The following is a 22,109-nucleotide window of genomic DNA, read 5'->3' as shown; positions in this document are numbered from 1 at the left end:
GCCAGACTTGCGCGACTCATTGAGATGCGCGCGGATTTTTCTACGGCAGCTTTAATTTTAACCTAGGCGCCTCTAAATCTGTCATTATTGGGTCTTAAGCACGGGAATAAGCCTAATTATGATCGGGTTTAGTTAATTGGACCTTGTTTTGTATTTGTTTTGGGTTAGGCTAGTCATTTTGTGTCTTTGCGGTTTAGCCAGTCATCCATAAGAATTCTTCACTTCGATCCAACATGAAGATGGTTTTATTTATCGTCATTGCACTTCCTGTCGGGAGGGGAGGCCAAAAGTAGATGTCTACATAAACCAATCGCGCATCCAGAAATTACAAAAGGATGGACTCTTAACTTCATTTGATTTTGAATCATTTGAGAATTGCGAGTCATGCTTGTTAGGTAAAATGACCAGATCACCTTTTGCTGGAAAGGGTGAAAGAGCTAGTGACCTTTTAGGCGTCATACATACAGATGTGTATGGACCAATGAGTTCAAAAGCTAGGGGTGGTTTTAACTTCTTTATTACTTTTACTGATGATTTAAGTAGGTATGGCTATATCTATTTAATGAAGCATAAGTCGAAATCCTTTGAAAAGTTCAAGGAATTCCAGAATGAAGTACAAAACCAGGCTTGGTATGACAATAAAAGCACTGTAATCCGATCGTAATGGTGAATATTTGACTCAAGAGTTTGATGATCATCTGATCAATTGTGGAATACTTTCACAGTTGACTCCTCCAGGAACACCATAGTTAAGTGGTGTGTCAGAAAGGAGGAATCGAAATTTTCTTGACATGGTTCGGCCCATGATGAGATTTACTGATTTGCACATATCGTTCTAGGGATATGAATTTGAAACAGCTGCAAACATACTGAACACAAGCCCGTCCAAAGCAGTTGAGAAGACACCATATGAATTATAGACTGGAAAAGTTCCAAAGTTGTCTCATCTCAAGATTTGGGGTTGTGAAGTCTATGTAAAACGTTTACAAGGCGAAAAACTAGGCCCAAAATCAGACAAGTGTTTATTCGCGGGTTATCCCAAAGAAACAAAAGGGTATTACTTCTACAATCGCGCTAATAACAAAGTGTTTTTTGCCCGCGATAGTATCTTTCTAGAAAGAGAATTTCTTTCTACAAAGTCAAGTTGGAGTACAATGGTTCTCAAAGAATTTGAGACGAGCAATAAATGGATGTGGATAGCACCACATCAAAGGCAAGGGTGCATGAGTTGACTAATTCCACAAATCATGTGCCGGAGCAAGCTAATTAGACTAGCGAGAACATTTCTATTGTTGTTCCTACCCCACGTAGGTCTGCCAGAATCAGAAACAAACAGTTTATTAAGGTTTTGCTAACTGAGGATTCTGAAATCTTCTTATTAGAGAATGAGGAACTTAAAACCTACAAGCAAGCTTTGGCGAGCCCCAACTCAGACAATTGGCTTGAGGCCATAAAGTCCGAAATGGAATCGATGTCTAAAAATGTTGTGTGGACCCTGGTAGACTTGCCTAATGGGGTAAAACCTATTGGTTGCAAGTGGGTCTACAAGATTAAAACAGACAAGGATGGAAATGCCTACATCCATAAAGCAAGACTGGTTACAAAAGGGTATAGACAGATTCATGGTATTAACTATGATGAAACCTTTTCCCCAGTAGCTATGCTTAAGTCCATTCGGATTCTTCTAGCGATTGCTGCATTTTTCAATTACGAAATCTGGCAGATGGATGTCAAAACCGCCTTCTTGAATGGGTTCTTGATGGAGGAAGTGTATATGGCACTACCTGAGGGTTTTGAAGATCCAAAAAATCTTGGAAAGGTGTGCAAACTTCAGAAATCCATTTATGGATTGAAGCATGAATCAAGGAGTTAGAACCTTCGTTTCGATGAGGCAATAAAACAGTTTGATTTTCTCAAGAGCGAAGAGGAACCTTGTGTATACAAGAAGTCCAGTTGGGGCAGCGTAGTTTTCGTAGTCTTGTATGTAGATGACATACTACTCATAGGAAATGATATACCAATGCTTGATTCAGTCAAGGAATGGTTGAAGAGTTGTTTCTCCATGTAAGACTTGGTTGTGGCTGAGTACATTTTGGGAATCAAGATCCATCGAGACAGATCTCGAAGGATGATTGGACTAAGTCAAGAGACTTATATTCATAAGGTTCTTGACAGGTTTTCGATGAATGTCTCTAAGAGAGGATTTCTCTCCATGTCTTATGGCATTACACTCAGTAAATCTCAGTGCCCTAAAACGCCAAAAGAGATGAGACGTATTGTTGATAAACCTTATGCTTTGGCAATAGGGTCAATCATGTATGCCATGATATGTACAAGGCTGGATGTTGCATATTCTCTCAGTATGTATAGCAGATTTCAGGCAAATCCAGGTAAAGCACACTGGACAGCTGCCAAGAACATCCTTAAGTACTTGAGAAGGAATAAAGGAATGTTTGTTGAGATATAAGCCTTATTTAACATGCCAAAAATATGAAAGGTTGAGGATTAAGGAGCATTAATTTAGTTTTACTAAATGTAGACACCTAAAAATGTCTCCCCGAAACCAAACCCGATGATGAACAACCTTTCATCGCCATTGTTGGTCGGGTCGAGTATTTAATCCCGAGAGTGCTTAAAATCCATATTCAATTCAACCTAGCTCACAAAATAGTCAACGGATCAATCTTACTATTTAGTCAATGCATAGTACAATTTATACTTTGGCCTGAACCTCTTTTAATTCATTTCGTACTCCATCCGTTCCTAAATGTTTTTTACGTTTCCATTTAGGGTGTTCCTTTTTATTCTTTACATTTAGTATCTTTCCTATTTTGGTCATAAATTTTGGACAAAATTACCCTTATTTTACAATTTTTATACTCAAAATTCCTTACTTTTCCATGTGCTATTGTACTTTTTGTACTATTTCAATAGTTTTTTAACACTTATTATTACTTTCTCTCTCCTCTCTCCTCTCTCCTCTAATTTCTTCACCCCACATGCTCAACATTGTATTTTTCAATAAAATTGTACTTTCAATTATTGAAATATTCCAACATACCTCAACTTTACCCAATTTCTTAATAACCGCGCATAATTCCAAATGTAAAAAACATTAGGGAACGGAGGGAGTATTATTTATTAATAGAGCCTGATTAATGAATAATAAACCCAAATAGCTCGGAACTCTAAAACGACACTTAAGAATACTGAGCTTAATTAGGTTAAAAGTGAATTTGCACACATTTATGGAAAAACTGTACACTGCGACATGGTGTGCTATACCGTGCCACGGCGGACCAGTGCCGTGTCATAGTGCACATACCGTGACACAGGATATTTCTGCGTGCTCTCTGCGTACAAGACTTTACGCGCTTTATGAATTTAGACGTATTTTGGGCAGGATTGTGCACCTTAACACGACACCCTGTGCCGCGCCACGGTGGACAATGTCGTGACACGGTGCCCAATTAGGGTTTTTCCGCGCTCTTATCTTTTTCAGGGTTTCGTATGATCCCCTACTCATTTCCTCTATAAATACCCCCCTAATTTCTGTAGTTCAGGGCATGAAATAGTTCTCTATTCTCTCTTCTATGCTCTAGCCTACACTATTCTCTCACCATACTTCCCCTAAGCACTCCAAGGAGTCCATACTTTACTCGAGGTTCCATCCTTAAACTAAGGCGTGAAAGGTAGAACTATTTGAGGGTTTGGCCCCAAATCAACTTTATTAAATTTAGTTTCAATTATTATTTTATTAATTTCCTTGAAGTTACTAACGCGTTTATTATTTTGTAGTTGCAAGCAAACAAAATCAAAGTAAGGAGTTATGTTCCTTTTATTTATATTATTTTTCTAATGATTTTTATTATGTTTGTCATATATTAATTGTTGGATTTATTGTTAAATTGCTTCCAATGTTGATGTTAATTTTATTATATTTGTTGATCACCATATTGCATGTTTAAAGGGAATATGTAATTGAAAATCACGACTAATAAGATAATTTGGACAACCGGTTTAGGTTCCTTTTTAATCTTGTTATTAAATGAAGTGATCACAAATACTTTAGAATTATGTGTTGCATTAATATTCAACCAATTCAGCATAATAATAGTTTAGAGCAAATTGAATCTTTGTTTGCATGCCTTTGAGATCGCAAGAATCACTTTTCACTATAAGAATCGAGTAGAGGCCAATACGGGCGAATGTGACTCCATGACTCATTTCGTACCATCATCCCTGATCCTCCTTTCATGGTTCCGAACCATATGGAGTTAATAATCTCATGGATTATTAATGGGGTGTAACCTTCACGGGTCAATCGTTGTTGCCTTTCGTTGTCCCTTTATCGTGGTTGCCTTTTATGATCCATGAATGGTTTACAAGTTCCTTAAAAACTTATTGGCGACTCCCTACTTTATTTGTCCCTAATATGTCAATTCCCACTTCCTATGAGTGCCAAGCATATTCACACATGCTTAACGTAGACGAACTTCAAACGACGCCTACAATTTGGCGACTCCACTAGGGAGGATTCTTGGTTATTTATCGATTTGAGTGGTCGGTATTTAATTAAGATGAGTGGATGAGACTTGAAAGATTCTTGAAAATTATTCCTGTAATTAAATTGGCATTTTTTAATATACATAGACATTTTAACGTTGTATTTTAGGTTTACTCGTAAGAAAAGTCGAATAACCTGATTGTGAACGAGGAAAACAGAGCCAACAGTCAGATATCTTGACTGCCGTGCCACGACATGACTGCTGTGTCACGGTGCAGACTGTCGTTACGCGGCGTTCGGTACTGTGACACGGTACTTCCTGCCATATCACTGCAGCCCTGAAATCTTTCCAGTGACTTTATTTTCTTATCACAGTCGGATTCCTTCAATTTTTCTGAAAAAACCGTATGTGTTCTACATGCGTTTTAGCCCTAGGGACTTTAAGCTCTATCAACCCAAAAACGCTCATGGCAATAAGGGTTCATCCGAGTTATTAAATTCACCCAAAACATGAAGTCGAGTTCGATTTAATCATGAACTTGCGGAGCCGCCCCTTGGCATACACCCTCAAGGGAGGCTGCCTTGCCAACGCATCCAAACTCTTAAACATGGTACCCTTTGACACCGAAAAGCTTGACCCTAGTCGAACGTAGATCTTGATCTTAGGTTGAGAAATTTTTCTTTGCATCATCATGACTAAGTGCTACTTAGTTTATTTGTTACTAACCCCAAACATGTTTGTTCATTTTCTTATTTGGACTAACCTGACCGAGGGTTTTTAATTTCACATAGTATTTAGTATGGACTTAAATTGAATAAAATCTGAAAAAATCACAAATTGGACTTGGAACTGTGCACCGTGTCACGGCAGATACGCTGCGCACGGTGTACAGCGCCGTGACACGGTAACTTTTGCCGCCTGATGGTATAAAGCACCATGTCACGACAGTAGCACCGTGACACGGTGCCCAGGAAAAGTTCCTGTCAGCTTTTTTTAGTCTTTTGCACGTATTTATGTGGTCTGTATGTCCCGTTAAGTGTCATGTCGATCTAGCTGTATGGTTATAGCACGCGACAATAATCTCACCTAATCACGCACAAGTCAATTCCACACACTTTTCGAGTCATTCACCATGTAATTTATAACCGTACTTTAAGAAGGTGTTGTGTTGTTTTTTCCGTTTTTTTAGGGAGTAAGTTGGATGGTATCCTTCCGTACATACTTTTACTTTTATTTTCTAAAAAAAAACTTTTTGAAAAATTTCTTGCCTTTTCTTTTTCCGGATGGGTCAAGGTTGAGTCTAGTCATTAAAGGTGCATTTGTTTTAATATCGCAGCACTTGATCGAGAAGCAGAGGTAGATTGGAACAATTCGAGTCACTGCCTCAACAACCTCTTAAACCTAAGAAGCGTACAAGGAAACCATCGCAATCATCTCTACTGAATCCATCTTCATCTCCAATTCATTTTGAATTCATTCCAATGGCTACTAGGGAAGATATCGAGAACATCAACAAGTCCATTGAGGCACTCACCTCCATGATGCAAACCCTCACTACCAAGGTCTCCACCATGGAGCAAAATAATGTCACTGTGGCCGCAATAGACAAAATCAAGGAGCAAGTGAGTAAGAGTTCCGAGGACTTCACCTATGTGAAGTAATCTGCCACTTCTCTAACTGTCAAGGACAAGCTTCCGGAGAAGTTTACCACTGTTGAAATCCCAAATTTCAAGCCTATTAATAACCCTATGTTTCACTTGAAGGCCTTTTCTGCAACCATGGCTCTCAAAGGATTAGATGTAGCACTCTTCCCTACTGTGTTCCCTCTTTCCTTGGAGCACGCTTGTCAACAGTGGTTTTATTCTTAGATTCCAAGCATACTGCGACTTGGGAGGATGTTACTGAATGTTTCATGAGTCGTTACAAGTGTAACATCAAGGCTAAGACTTCTGAACGTGAACTCTCCATTCTCAAACATAAAGAGAATGAAGGCTTCACTGCCTATCTGAGTAGGTGGAGAGAAACAACTGCACTCTTGGTGGATCCTCTCAAAGAGAAGGAGATGGTTCGCCGCTTTATTCAGAATCTAACTCATAAGTACAAGCACCATATGAAGAATCTGCCTTTGAACACTTTTGAAGCCGTGTATGATATTGGGATCAACATTGAGGACAAGTTGATAAAGGCTACAAGTAGCAATAATAACAATAACACTTGGAAAAACAAGAAGAACGACAGTCCTTCTTCTTCGTCTTCCAAGCCCAACAATGCTACCAATAACATCAACCTTAATGATGTGTTGGATCTCAATGCTCTTACTCAGAAATTCCAAAGAAAAAGGAGGGTTTATACACCTTTGGGAATGAGCTATGATGCTGCTTTTGATCGCCCGCACAGTCAAGGATTGATCCTGCATATTAGGCCGTTTTCGGAGCCCAGACCTGAGAATAGAATTGCTAACTATGATCCCAATGCTCATTGCAAGTTTCATCAAGGTAAAGGTCATACTACTGAGCAATGTTGGAAGTTAAAGGATGCAATTCAAGATTTGATTGATGCTAATTAGCTTCCTTGGCCTTTAGGGGCCATGAAGCCTAATATTCAAATAAGTCCTTTTTCTGATACTTTGGCTATCACAAGAGATGAAGTCTCTTTCTAATCCATCACTACTCATCCAATCTGTGGATGAACCTCTACCAGAAAATGTTTTCGTGTCAAGTTATGAAGAAGTGAATGGAATTTGGCATTGTGATGATGAAGACGTCTATCTCAAAGACATAGCCTGTCCACCTCTTAGTGCTGTCGACTATGAAGACAGTGAGGATGTTTGGGGGGACCTTGAGGTAAAGATTCTCACCAGGAATGGAAGGTTACAGCAACCTAGCCCACCTCTACCTTCACCGCAAGCACAACCGATAGTTGATCCCATTCATCCTTTAAGCAATGAGGTGATCAAACAAATGCAAAAGACTAAGGTGGAAATGAATGTATGGAAACTTCTAGCTACCTCCCACGAGCATCGAAAGGCTGTGATGAATGCTCCGATGAAGATAAGCGTTGATAGTGATATGACTCCTCAAGCGCTAGTCAGTTTTCTCACTACTGAATTACCAAGCACCAACAATTTGATTTCCTTTTCTGATAAGGATCTGCCCCCGAAAGAGGATCAACATGACAAGGCCTTACACCTTACTGTTGTGTGTAGGCAAATTAATGTTCCTATGAGCCTAGTTGATAATGGCTCAGCAATCAATGTATGCCCGCTGCGCACTGTGAAGAAGTTGGGCATGAAAGATGAAGAATTGATTCCCTCTACTCAAGGGATTCATGCTTATGATAATACTCGCCGTCAAGTCGTGGGTACTATCACATTGAATTTCACTACTGGAGCCATTGAACGTCGCACCAAATTTCAAGTGGTGGACATTAAGGCTTCTTTCAATCTGTTGTTAGGGTGCCCTTGACTTCATGAGCTAAAGGCGATCCCATCGTCGCTGCAATAGAAGGTTAAAGCTATAGTTGGAGGGGTTCCAATCACCATTTATGCCTCTTCTATGCGTATTCAAGTCATTTATACTCCTATCGTGCATATTGAGCATGATGATGAAGATGAAGATCTCTAGGGTTTCTCTCTAAAAGACGTTCTCATGATCGAAGAAGAGGAGAAGTGTCATCTCGACTTTGATCCCTATTCGAATGTCAACATTAATGAAATTATGAAGAATCAAGGGCATTTTCCTAGAATGACCCTTGGACTTAAAAAGAAAATGACTGAACTTTGGGGCTATCCTGGTGCACCCAAAAAGGACACTTTTGGCTTGGGATTCAAGCTAACAAAAGAATACATGAAGCAAGCCGTGGTTAAGATGGTTGCTCGCAACACAACTCGGAATACAAACAAAGAGATGCCTATGAATCCTTATACCGTCACTCTCAATAGCCAATACATCAAGAAGAGGAGGAATTCCCGTGCTATGAATTTCCCAAGCCTTTCAGCTACAATGGGAAGCGTGAGTCAGGGTTCGAGGTGTTCATGGATTGTGATTTTATTGACCAAGGTGATGTGTTCTCAACAGTTAGGGAACCAACTAGTCCAGGCGATGATGATATGAATATTAATCTTCTTTTCGGGCTGGAAATAATGAATCTGGGCACATCGGCAATGATAACTCTACACTCATTCAAGTTGTCGTGTCAAGCAAAGACTTCGACCCCTATGAGTTGATTATCTCAGCTGATGGTGTTCTGAAGGGTTGGCGCAAAACCGTGAAGATCACTACGCCAAACGGAGAAAAGTTGGAAGTCACCGCTGGCGAAGGCCCTATGTTTGATGAATCTGGATCGTATGAGTCCGAGTCCAAGTTTGAGTCTGTTGATGAGCCTGTAGGATCTAAGGCCGACCCCCTTTCTGCTATTGAGACTATTTCTGTAGTTCCTCTTAGTGTTGAGTCTCTTGTCGAGTCTCCCCCATATATCCCTAATAATTCCAGTGAGGTTGCAGCTGACCTCACCCTCTTTGATGTAATGTTTGAAGAATTCAATAAGATGAGTACCTTTGCTTACGATGCATGTCATTCCCCTGACCCTGATCAATATTGCTTTGCTAATGATAAAAATGACAAAGAAATAATAAAAGCAATGGAAGAGCATGAAAATAAAACGGCAATAATTGAAGATACGAAAAGAGTTAATATTTCCAATGATACGACTCTCAAATAAGTTAAAATTGGATTAACACTAAGTCAAGACAAACGCAAAGAGCTAATTAACTTGCTTAGTGAATTTGTTGATGTATTTTCTTGGTCCTACCAAGACATGCCAGGTATTGACAGGGATATAGCTCAGCATACGATACCACTCATTCCAGGTATGAAGCTCGTCAAACAAAAGCTACGGCGCATGAAACCGGATGTGGCTCTCAAAATCAAGGAAGAAATTAGAAAACAACTGGCTGCAGGTTTCATCAAAGTATTAAAATATCTAGAGTGGATAGCTAATGTGGTTCCAGTTCCAAAGAAACATGGAAGGGTCAGAATGTGTGTTGATTACAGGTATCTTAACAAAGCAAGCCCAAAGGATGGGTTCCCTATACCTCACATTGACATTCTGGTCGACAACACAGCAAACCATGCACTCCTCTCTTTCATGGACGACTATGCTGGATATAATCAGGTATTGATGGCTGAGGAAGACATGGAGAAAACCACATTCATTATGTAGTGGGGACATATTTCTACACGGTAATGTCATTCGGGTTGAAAAACGCGGGTGCCACCTATCAAAAAGAAGCAACAACATTGTTACACGACATGATGCACAAAGAAGTAGAGGTCTATATTGATGATATGATTGTCAAAACAAAAGATCGACCAGGCCACATCATTGCACTCCGCAAGTTCTTTGAACGACTCCACAAATACAATATGAGATTGAATCCAGCAAAGTGTGCATTCGGAGTTACATTAGGCAAATTCCTTGGCTATGTGATCAGTTCTCGAGGGATTGAAATAGATCCCACAAAAGTCAAGGCAATCATGGCCATGCCACCACCTAAGATTGAGAAGGAAATTCGAGGTTTTATCGGAAGGTTGCAATATATAAGTAGGTTCATATCCAAACTCACTACGATATGTGAACCTATATTCAAGAAGTTAAAGAAAAATGTTTCAGTTACATGGGATGATGACTGCCAAAAAGCTTTTGACAAGATCAAAGAGTACTTAGCAAATCCACCTGTGTTAGCACCAACAATACCTAACTTTCCTCCTCGACTCTACCTTACGGTCACAAGAGAAACGATGGGAGCAATACTAACACAAGAGATAGAAAGCAAAGAAATGCAATATACTATTTGAGCAAGAAGCTTGAAGGTTACGAGACTCGGTACACACCACTTGAAAAGTTGTGTCTCGCACTCGTATGGGCCGCATAGAAATTAAGACATTACATGCTCACTCAAACGGTGCATGTTGTATCAAAGATGGATCCTCTCAAGTACTTGTTTGAGAAGGCAACACTCAATGGCAGATTGTCAAGGTGGATAGTTAACCTGGCTCAGTTTGACTTGAAATTTGCACCGCAAAAGGCCATCGAAGGTTCTGCAGTTTCTGACTTCTTAGTAGATTTCCCACTGGAAGAAGTTGAGAAAGAAGAAGAAGAGTATGATTTCCCCGACGAAGATCTACTCATGACCGAAGATGATAGCTAGCCACTCTATTTTGATGGAGCTTCAAACCAAAAGGGTTGTGGTGTAGGAGTCTTGCTCGTATCACCCAACGAAGAGCACATTCCAATTTCCATGAAGCTCGATTTTGATGTCACTAACAACGCTGCAGAATATGAAGCGTGCATCTTGGGATTAGAAACAGCTGTGGCTTTGGGAATTAAGAAGCTTAGAATCTATGGAGACTCATCACTCATCATCAACTAGATCTCCTAGAGATGGAAAGTGAGAAGTGAAATTCTCGCTACGTATCAAGCTCATCTGGAAACTCTCACGGAGTAACTAGATGAAGTGGAATACACATACTTGCCTAGAGAAGAGAATCAGTTTGCTGACGCACTAGCTAAGTTGGCATCAATGGTGCGAATTCCAAGAGACACAATCAGAATGCCATTGACTATAGAAAGAAGATATGAGCCAGCTTATGTTCACACACTTGATGATGACCAAGATTCACAAGAAGAAGACGAAGAGCCGTGGTACACATACATCCTTAACTATGTAACGAAGGGAGAATACCCTCCTAACATTGATGAAAGGGCATGCCGTGCTTTGAGGCTCCTGGCCTCATAGTACGTGCTCATCAGGGGAGAACTCCACAAAAGGACCGCACAAGGGAGAAACCTCTTATACATAGCTAAGAAAGAAGCGTACAGAACCATGGAAAATCTTCATGCCGGAATATGTGGAACACATATGAATGCTAAAATGCTAGTCCAAAAGATTCAACGACAAGGTTATTATTGGACTACCGTGGAGAGAGACTGTCACGAATATGTCAAGAAATGTATAAAGTGTCAAGTCTACGCAAATTTACAGCATATTCCACCTTCGCTTCTCTACACATACACTTCTCCATGGACTTTCTCTACTTGGGGAATGGACATCATTGGGAAGATAACACCACCAGGACAAGGGGGACATGAGTTCATCCTTTTAGCAATCGACTACTTCACTAAATGGGTCGAAGCTGCTTCATATGCTAAGCTCACGGCAGAACATGTAGCTCAATTCATTGAGAAAAACATCATATGCCGCTATGGTGTGCCTCATGAAATGATCAGTGATAATAGGACGCATTTCCAAGCCGAGTGCGCATAACTATTACAGAATTATCATATTAAACACCACAGATCATCGCCCTACAGACCACAAACGAATGGTGCGGTTGAATCGGCCAAAAAGAATGTGAAAACTATTATTGAAAAGATGTAGGAAAATTACAAAGATTGGCCAAGCAAGCTACATTTTTATTTTTGAGGTTAACGAACTTTCGTTCGTACATCAACGGGGCTACCCTTTTCTCTTTAGTCGATGGAGTTGAAGCCGTAAAACCAATAGAGTTGGAAATCCCTTCTCTACGAATTGCGTTGGAAAGACAACTAGATGAAGTCGACTAGATTAGACCGAGATATGACGAACTAGTCTTACTTGACGAAAAACGCTTAGCAGCTTTGCATCATTTCCAAACCTACCAACAGCGTATGGCACGACATTTTAATAAAAAAGTCAAGACTAGGAATATCAAAGAAGGTGATTTAGTGCTTAAGGCACTTCGCAAAAATGTGTTAGATCCAAGAGGAAAATTTAGACCAAACTAGTCAGGTCCATACATTGTCAAGTCCATCTTGTCTGGCGGAGCAGCACAATTAGTAGACATGGATGGAAATGGTTTCCACAGTTTAACCAATTTGGATCAACTCAAGAAATTTTATGCTTCATTGCATGGGTTCAACACCTGTTAGAGCTAAGTTTGGCCTGATTCCTTTTAAGGATACGTAGGCAACCCCTCAAGGGAGCCCGACCACTTTAAAAATAAAAATCCCTTCTCCGTCAACAAAACTACAATATACAACAAAGAAAATCAAAAAACAACAGGCACCACGTTACAGACGAAAACTCCGTGCCACAGCAGAAAACACCGCGCCGCGGCAGGACCACACTGCGACACGGCGGAATTTCGGAGAAAAAAATACAGCAGAGAAGCACCGTGTCACGGTATTGGCTACATGACGTGGCAAATGTACCGTGACGCGGCAGAAAATTTTTCCACGATTTTGCAGTTTTTGTTAATTGTTTTACGATTATTTCGTTTAACGATTATTATTCTTCCATTGCGTCCGACTTCTTAACTCGGATAAATAAATAAATAAATAAATAAATAAATAAGAAGAAGTCATTATAAGTTTTAATTAAAGCAAAAATAAATATGCTATTATTAATGAAATAAATGTCGCTACATCTATTGACATCATACGCCTTATTTAAAATTAAAAATTAAATCATAAAAGCAAAGCAATATTGGTCTAATCCTTCTTAGCCTTAGGAATCTCTTTCTTCTTTTCAACTAGGCCGGCCTTCACCACTAGTGTGTCCTTTGTAGCTCGAACCGTCACACCCCTAGTAGAGCTTTCACCCCTTTCACCTCTCTCAGGTTTCTTAGGTTGTTTCTCCCTATACACCATCTTGTCTTTACCCTTTCCTTTTACCCAACTCTTATTCTTAGGCATGATAGGAGTCTTAAACTCAATTCCTTGTGTTCTTAGACCAAGACGATCTTACGGAGGCGCCTTCTTACTTCCAAGTCGTTCCTTCACATCACCATCGAACCTACGTGATCCAACTCATTCTCTCCTAGTTCGAGGATTCAACCATGACTTGTATGCACTAGATAAGGGTGGAGGAGGTTGATTACTCGCAGAAATGGTACACAAAGGCCTTTCAATCCAATATGTCTCATACTTATGAACATTACTTTAACTATCATTATAGCGTGGAACTACTTGTTCAAGTCCGTATTGTCGCATCAATTGGGAAGGGCAATAAAAAGTCAATTTCGAGAGACTAGGAACACGACAGTATGGAGTATCGTTCGTCCCGACCATCCTAGTAAGCCTCCACCAAGACACCTCCCATCGAATGGAAAATTCTCTCTTCGCAAAGAACAATTACCAATTATCATAAGACATATTTGTAGAGTAGTTTTTCTTCCTACAAACTAGATCATTGGGACCATATTTTTCTATATCGTCGGGGGCTTCAAAGAGTTCCAAACGTTCCACCAATCAAATCTGTGAAAAAAAAATCAGTATCGCAACAGGCTTAGCACCACGACACGGGACGCATTGCCGTGTCGCGGCATAAAATTACGTGACGCGGCAGCCATTACCGTGACACGACGCATACCAAGTGTCACGGTGTTAGCGCGAAATTCTTTCTTACCTGCAATAGTACTAGAGAGCCCTTTCGGACGGCTTTTCGGTCAGATTTTGCTTCATCAAGAATACACAAAGTTTCTCCAAGGCAAGTAGGCATAGGGGATCTTCTAGATTCAATATGTTCAAGCACAGAAACTAAACTAGCATGTTCTACTCTACCGTTCGCAAATAAAAGCTTGCTAAACATGCAAAAAATATATGCCCTCCTACGGTATACATGATATGATTCAGAGACATGATGATTAAAATATAAATTTGCAAGCTTTTCTAGATCTACCTCGTTACCACACACAATTTTATTTAAATATACGTCTGTTAGATTTAGATGTCGCTCAAAATCCTGGTAGTAGTATTCACGCAGGGTAGGCATTGCAACAAGAACTCTAGCAGGGAAGCCAAAAATAGCACCAAATTCCTCCGACAGAGGACAGATTTCATTATAATTGAACTTGAAACAATGGGTTTCCAGACTCCAATAATCTAAAGCTGCTCTCAGAAAATCATGTTCAATTGCTATGTGCATCAACGCTAATAAACCTCTAACATGGAATAATTCTAGCTCTCTTTTCTCTACATTGGTCAAGGAATACGACCAATCACGCAATGTATCATCAAAATTTTGAGACGTTATTATTGAAATATGAAATTCTAGTTATTTTATGTTTCGTAATTATGCATATCATGAATTAACTGGTTGTAATTTATGGCCAAAAGAGTCTAGAAAAGCAAAAAAGTTATCCAGTAGCACGCACAAAAGCAGCGCTGCTTTATTTGCGCACCGCGACACGGTAAGGAACACCGTGTCATGGGACAAGAGCACAGTGGTGCGGCAATATCTATCGTGACATGGTTTGACCATGTGTCACGGTGGTTACGCGTCATCATTTTTTATCCTTGATCCATTTTTTTTCCGGATTTTTCTTTTGTTTTCCTTAACCGTTTATCCTTCAAACTCTTTTTTCGAGAGTTTTATTCCTAATAAAATTCTCCCTTTATTTTATTTTTTATTTTTATTTTTAGGAAAAATTAGAAAATAACACCACAAAATTCTCAAAAATTTGATTATAACACCACATATTTTCAAATTTTGTATTATAACACTACAAAAAAACAAAATAAAAATTAGATTTCACCACCAACTAACGGATTTTGGATGAAATTCGTTAATCGGACCCATGATGGACATGTGTTAATAGGTAACAGGTTAAAAAAAAAGAAAAATTAAAAAAATATAAAAAAAGAAAACCCCCTAAACCTTAACCTAGCCACCAGCCAACCACCGGCGGCTGTGATTCCACCGCCGGAGACCCTCACTGCCGCCGAAATCCAACCCCAGCCGCCGAAACCCCCTCCTCTGACATCGAAATCACCGGCCATCACCCCAACCACCACAGCACCCCCGCAAATCCCACCAATTGGTGGAAACCCCGACCACGAACCTTACACCGGCGACGGCGAAAACCATTCATGCCCTTTGCCTCACCGCAAAATCAAACATTCTGGGAGCTTTGAAGGTCGATTTCAACCATTTTGAGGGTTAAGGGTAAGGCCAGGGTGTTTTTGGAGGAGGGGATAAGGTTTCGGGGAGGAGGATAAGCGCATAGGTGGTTTTCGCGGTGGTTTGAAGGGGTAGGCTTGGTTTTCAGGGAGTGGAAACTGGGAAGGGTGTAGTCGCGGTTGGAAAGGATGGTGGTTAGGTTGGTTTCGAAGGTTGTAGGGGTATTTAGCGGTTGTGGTTGGTTTTCCGGCGGTGGGGTCAGGGCTAGGGTTAGGGTTGAGGGTTTTTTCCTTTTTTTTTTAAAAAAAAATTTTCTTTTTATTTTTATTATTATTATTTTTTTTAACAAATTGCTTATTGCCACATGTCTAGAGTATGCCCCACTAACAAATTCATCCAAAAATCCGTTAAGTGGTGGTGAAATCTAAATTTTGGGGTTTTAAGTGGTGTTATAATAAAAGTTTGAGATTTTGTGGTGTTATAATCTAATTTTTGAGAAATTTGTGGTGTTATTTTCTATTTTTTCCTTATTTTTATTTTATTTTTATTTTGGGGAAGTTGTAATACTTGTCCCCTTGTAGTTTTTATTTCCTTTTATTTTGGGAAAGTTGTAAAACTTGTCCCATTTTATTCTTTATTAGCTTTTATTTTGGGGAAGTTGTAAAACTTGTCCCTTTTAATTCTTTATTTCCTTTTATTTTGAGGAAGTTGTAAAACTTGTCCCATTTTATTTTTTATTTCCTTTTATTTTGGGGAAGTTGTAACACTTATCCCATTTTATTTTTTATTTCTTTTTTATTTTGGGGAAGTTGTAAAATTTTTTCCTTTCTTTGTTTTTTTTTTCTTTTGGGAGAAGCTCGGTACCCTCCACTTACAAGAAACTAAAGATTTTTTATTCACGTCGTTAATCACACACAAACAGTCAAAGCCACACACTAACATACACATTAATCGATAAATAAGGTGCCAAATGCATAAAGTGTGAATAAAATATACAAATGAGTCATAAGTAATGTCAAGTGTCATCAAAACCCTCGGTAAAAAATCTCCAGATCCAGAAGAGCTAGGATCAGTGTCATCATGAGACTGCGAGTAAGGGAATGGTAGACCAAAAAGGCCCTCCATCATTTGAGTACGAGGAGTAGTGTCCCTACTAGTCCCCACGTGCAGAAGACAAAGTTAAGGCAGGCCCTATCCACTTGGTAAACTGCATAGGCTGACTCCAAGATGTAGGCATCGTCCCGAACACTGGAACCGAAAATAAGCCCTAATCCACAGGGATAATGATCGGCCTAAACTCAGGCTGTAAAGGCTGAAATGGCTGGGAAGATGGAGGATGCTGCCTCTGGGTCTGAAAATGCTAGAATGGCTGAGAAGACTGAGGCTGCTGCCACTGAGTCTGAAACTGCCACTAAGTCTGAAATTGCTGAAATAGCTGAGAAAACTGAGGCTGCTGCCACTGGGTCTGAGAATGCTGACGAATCTCAGGGGATCGTCTACGACGACTAGGCTCCCCCTCGTCCGAGCCTCTATGCCTCGAGCGCGAGCGAGACCTTCGTTGCCTCCGTCGCTCCAGAAAGACACAAAATGAGAAGATATTAGTGGTGTAAGATAAAACAAAAGTAAACATGGAAAAATAGGCAAATATACCTCGTAAACATCGTTTAAACCGCTCCAACAATTTGCACCGCGTCGCAGCTTGATGATGTAATATTTCAGAGCATCAACCAACTTCATCATGCCCATCATATCCGAGTGTGTGACCTGAAAGCAAGAAATCAGTAACAAGCAATATTAAGAAAAGTGAAAGCTGTGTCAGAAAGCTTACCGAGTCCAACTCATCAGGCAGGGACTCCTACACTTGTCTAAAACCCTCTGGTGCATCAGCAATATGGTCCTCGACCATACCAATCGGCCCTGGTTAACGGACGGACTAAGAAGGGATCTCAATCCTCCTCAAACGACGAGCAGTCGCCTAAAACATGATCGAATAATCAGGTTATTAGACGGTTTGAATAGGGGCTACCATAAAAAAATCTCAAAAATCAAACCTTAGGAAGACGGAGTGAAGGAGCTAAGTAAGGAAGCAGGTACTGTGAATAATCACCATCCATACACACAAGCTCTCGCCAAGAAAACTGATATCGCTCTCTTCTTCTCACCAACGCCTCCAACAAGCGTGGATGTAACATTGATGTAGGCGAAGGCAATGACACTACAAAGCGGTCAACGCTGTGCTAATGGACTACGCGCTCTCCAAGATACCAAACAAGACGCGATGTACCAAAGAAGACGGTACGATACGTTGAGGGCTCCAAAGCCTAGGGAAGTTCAGTCACGCCAGCCCAAGGTCGATACTAAATCTCGACCGGGACCTGAAAACGATAAAAGAATATAGTAAATGCCGAGAAATAATATCAAAATGAAAGAAATACGCTGTAAAAGTCGATCCTTACGCCAACATTGGTGGTACCCCGACGCAGCAACCCTCACAGACTCGGTACTAACTCCACTCGAGACTCACCCCGACCACGCCAGCTGGCACCAATAGGAAAATCGTGGACCGCTCCACGACGCCGTCGAGGGGCTAATCCTGGAAAGTACTCATAGAACCATAGCTGCAACAAGAATAATCTTTAAGTACATGAGCTAAACCGGTAAAAGCAAAACACGAAGAAAAAGGATCTTCACCTCTACAACTCCCTAAAGACCATAGACGACAACAGGAGATTGATCGTTCAGCTGCCTACAGCCATGACGCAGCGACGAGAGTAGATCGGCATACCCTAGACTAGCCCAACTAAAGGAGCCTATCTCAGTGATCCTGGTCAGAGACGGCAGGTAGTAGAGAAGTGCGCGAGAACTCCTATCATGATAAAGAGTCCCAGAAATAAGGATCAAGATAAAGATTCGTACTCGCTGCTCAGGCGTCATCTCAGCAATATCCAAACCCTAGGGAAGTACAGAAGCCGACTCTGACCGCCCACTCCGAGGACCACCTCGAGGCACCGGTCGAGTCCTAAGTTATTTAGCAAAAAAGATAAAAAGATAAAAACCTAAATACTTAGCATCATTTCCTAAGTTATTTAGTTATTTATTTAAAACAGCATGACAACTACCTAAAGTCGCATTTTCCGTTATACACTAAATCTTTACCTCAAGGGTAAAATTAGCAAAATAATGGAATCATTTCTAGTATTCAGTTTCTCCATGAAAAACTAATACTACAGCTTTCCTAGCCGCATGATACTATGTTCTCCATGACAATGTAGTATATGCAAAACAAAGCATGTTTCAAAATTGCACAAAAACAACAGATTTGCACATCATAGTATGTTTTACAAGATCTAAAACAATTATATCATCATTTCAAGTGACAAAATACAACAAGAACCATATGAACACCATTCACGCACAAAGTAGTACCAAAAATGGTGATTTGCTCATTTCTTCACCAAATCGTGCAAACTTAGTCTCAAATTGCTCATAAACCAACATACGTACATAAATAAGCAAAATCTAACAAGAATTTAAACATAAAAGCTTCAAATAAAAACCCCCCAATTTGATTTTTCAAGGGTTTTCATGCGAAAATCTTTCGTTTGAAGCAAAAATTGAGACAAAAGGCAAGAAAACTTACATAGATCCTTGTAGAAATTCGAAAATGAGAAAGTTTGCAAGAAATTTGAGTGAATTTGATGAAGAATCAAGGGAGCAAGCTTGGAAAAATCGTGGCAGCAATGGCGAAATGGAGAACTTAAGCAGTGAAATGAAATAAGGAAGAAAGCACGTGATTCTCGAATTTAAAAAAAAAGAAAAAAATGTCGTGACAGGGTAAAACACGTCGCGTAACGGCAGAGAATACCGCGCCACGGTGCCCAGCCACATGGTGCGGTGTCCAGCGCGTGTTCCGCGTGCTCAGGATTTGTCAGCGAATATTCCAAGCATCTTTTGACCAAGTTTGAACGGATTTTTGTAGCTTTTTATCAATTATTTTTTCACCGAAAACTCACGGGAAATTCTAAATGATATTAAATGGTACCAAAATTACCATTTTACCCCTAACAAGCATCAAAGTCATATTTCCGATATCTTGAGCACCTAATATGGTCGAATATACTCGACTTGAAGGTCTAATCATCTACAGCCCACGTTCGAGGATAATCGAACCATCTACAGCCCACGTTCGGGGACAAGGGAACCAACTACAGCCCACGTTGGAGATAAGCGAACTATCTACGGGCCATGTTCGGGGAAAATCCAACCATCATTAGTGATCATCTCCCACGCGAAGACGATTCATAGCGCAATTTTCTCGATACATAGAGACTTGCAATCTCATCATCAGACAAGCTTTTCCTCAAGCATGGAAAATTGTCGGACGTTGCCATCTCTCAAGGCGAAGAGGTCAGCGATTATATCACAACAATCTTTATCCGGTAGATTTCTTCAAGCATAGAAAGCTACCGAACTCATTTTCCACCGATACACTGGTGTTAGATACTATCGAACATATTTGCCACCGATACACTGGTGTCAGATAAGCACTCTATCCATTTACTCTTTTATCTGTGGAACTAACGCTTTTCTGCAGGTATCGGCGTATACAGAGTGATTTAGGATTGTAGAATGTCTTAAATCATTCTCTGTCCCAATCGTTTTCGAAACTTACGTTTCTACAAACTCAGTCAAAGTGGGGGCTTCTGTAGACACCTAAAAATGTCTCCCCGAAACCAAACTCGATGATGAATAACCTTTCAACGCCGTTATTGGTAAGGTCAAGTATTTAATCTTGAGAGTGCTTAAAATCCATATTCAATCCAACCCAGCTCACAAAATAGTCAACGGATCAGTCTTAATGTTTAGTCAATGCATAATCCAATTTATACTTTGGCCCGAACCTTTTTTAATTCATTTCGTATTATTTATTAATTGAGCTCGATTAATGAATAATAAACTGAAATAGCCCGGAACTCTGAAATGACACTTAAGAATACCGAGCTTTACCCGATGTTCCATCCTTAAACCAAGGCATGAAAGGTAGAACTGTTTGAGCGTTTGGCCCCAAATCAACTTTATTTAATTTAGTTTCAATTATTGTTTTGTTAATTTCCTTGAAGTTACTAAAGTGTTTATTATTTTGTAGTTGCAAGCAAACAAAATCAAAGTAAGGAATCAAATTTCTTTTATTTTTATTATTTTTCTAATGATTTTAATTGTGTTTATCATATATTAATTGTTGGATTTATTGTTAAATTGCTCCCAATGTTGATGTTAATTTTATTAAATTTGTTGATCGCCATATTGCATGTTTAAAGGGAATATGTAACTGAAAATCACGACTAATAAGATAATTTGGACAACTGGTTTAGGTTCCTTTTTAATTTTGTTATTAAATGAAGTGATCACAAATATTTTAGAATTATGTGTTGCATTAATATTCAACCAATTTAGCATAATAATAGTTTGGAACGAATTGAATCTTTGTTTACATGCCTTTGAGATCACAAGAATCACTTTTCATTATAAGAATCGAGTAAAGGCCAATACGAGTGAATGTGACTTCATGACTCACTTCGTACCATCATATCCGATCCTCTTTTCGTGGTTCCGAACCAGATGGAGTTAATAATCTCATGGATTATGGGTGTAACCTTCATGTGTCAATCGTTGTTGCCTTTCGTTGTCCCTTTATTGTGGTTGCCTTTTATGATTTGTGAACGGTTTACAAGTTCCTTAAATACTTGTTGGCAGCTCCCCACTTTATTTGTCCCTAATCGTATATGTCAATTCTCACTTCCTATGAGGGCCAAGAATATTTACACATGCTTAACGTAGGCGGACTTCAAACGACGCCTATATTAAATTAAATAAATGGTTCATGCTTCTAAATAATAGACGAGTAGCATTGTTTTTGTAAGTCTATATATATTAATGATTTTTTATTCATTTAAAAAATCATCCCAAAAAAAAAAACAAAAGAAAACATAAAAGAGAGAGAGAGAAGCTTTAAGAGAATTATTAGAGAAAATTCTCAGGTGTAATTGGGGTGCATATGGTTATGAGCTGTAATAAGTGTTGTGAACACTTGTGTATTATTTATCTTCTTTAGTAAAGTTTTACAACATAATTAGAGATGCAAATATTGTTCATTTATTTCTATTATTATTTTTATTCCCACTAATCTGATTCTAAAGAAAATTTGCATAATATTTCCTAACAACTGGTATCAGAGCCGAGTTGATATTCTATCAACATTAAGATAGAAATCGTGAGAAACGATCCTAAGAAGTTAGATTTGAGTGGGAGCAATGGAAAGGTAAGGCTTGAAAAATTAGATGGTGCAGATTTTGGGTTTTGGAAGATGCAGATAGAAGATTTTTTATACTAGAAAAAGCTTTATGAACCTCTCTCGGAAAAAATGCCAGAGGGTATGAAAGATGAAGATTGGAATCTTCTAGATAGACAAGCCCTTTGAGTTATTTGGCTAACGTTATCACGCAATGTTGCTTTTAATATAGCAAAGTAAACGACCACGACAAGTCTAATGAAAGCTCTCTCTAGTATGTATGAGAAGCCATCGGCTTCTAATAAAGTTCATTTAATGAGGCGGTTATTCAATTTGCGGATTACAGACGGCGGGTCAGTAGCCCAACATCTTA

Source organism: Chenopodium album, chromosome 13 (genome assembly GCF_948465745.1).
Source record: "Chenopodium album chromosome 13, dcCheAlbu1.1, whole genome shotgun sequence".
Taxonomy (NCBI): Eukaryota; Viridiplantae; Streptophyta; class Magnoliopsida; order Caryophyllales; family Amaranthaceae; genus Chenopodium; species Chenopodium album.
Note: the sequence above shows the minus strand (reverse complement) of the source record.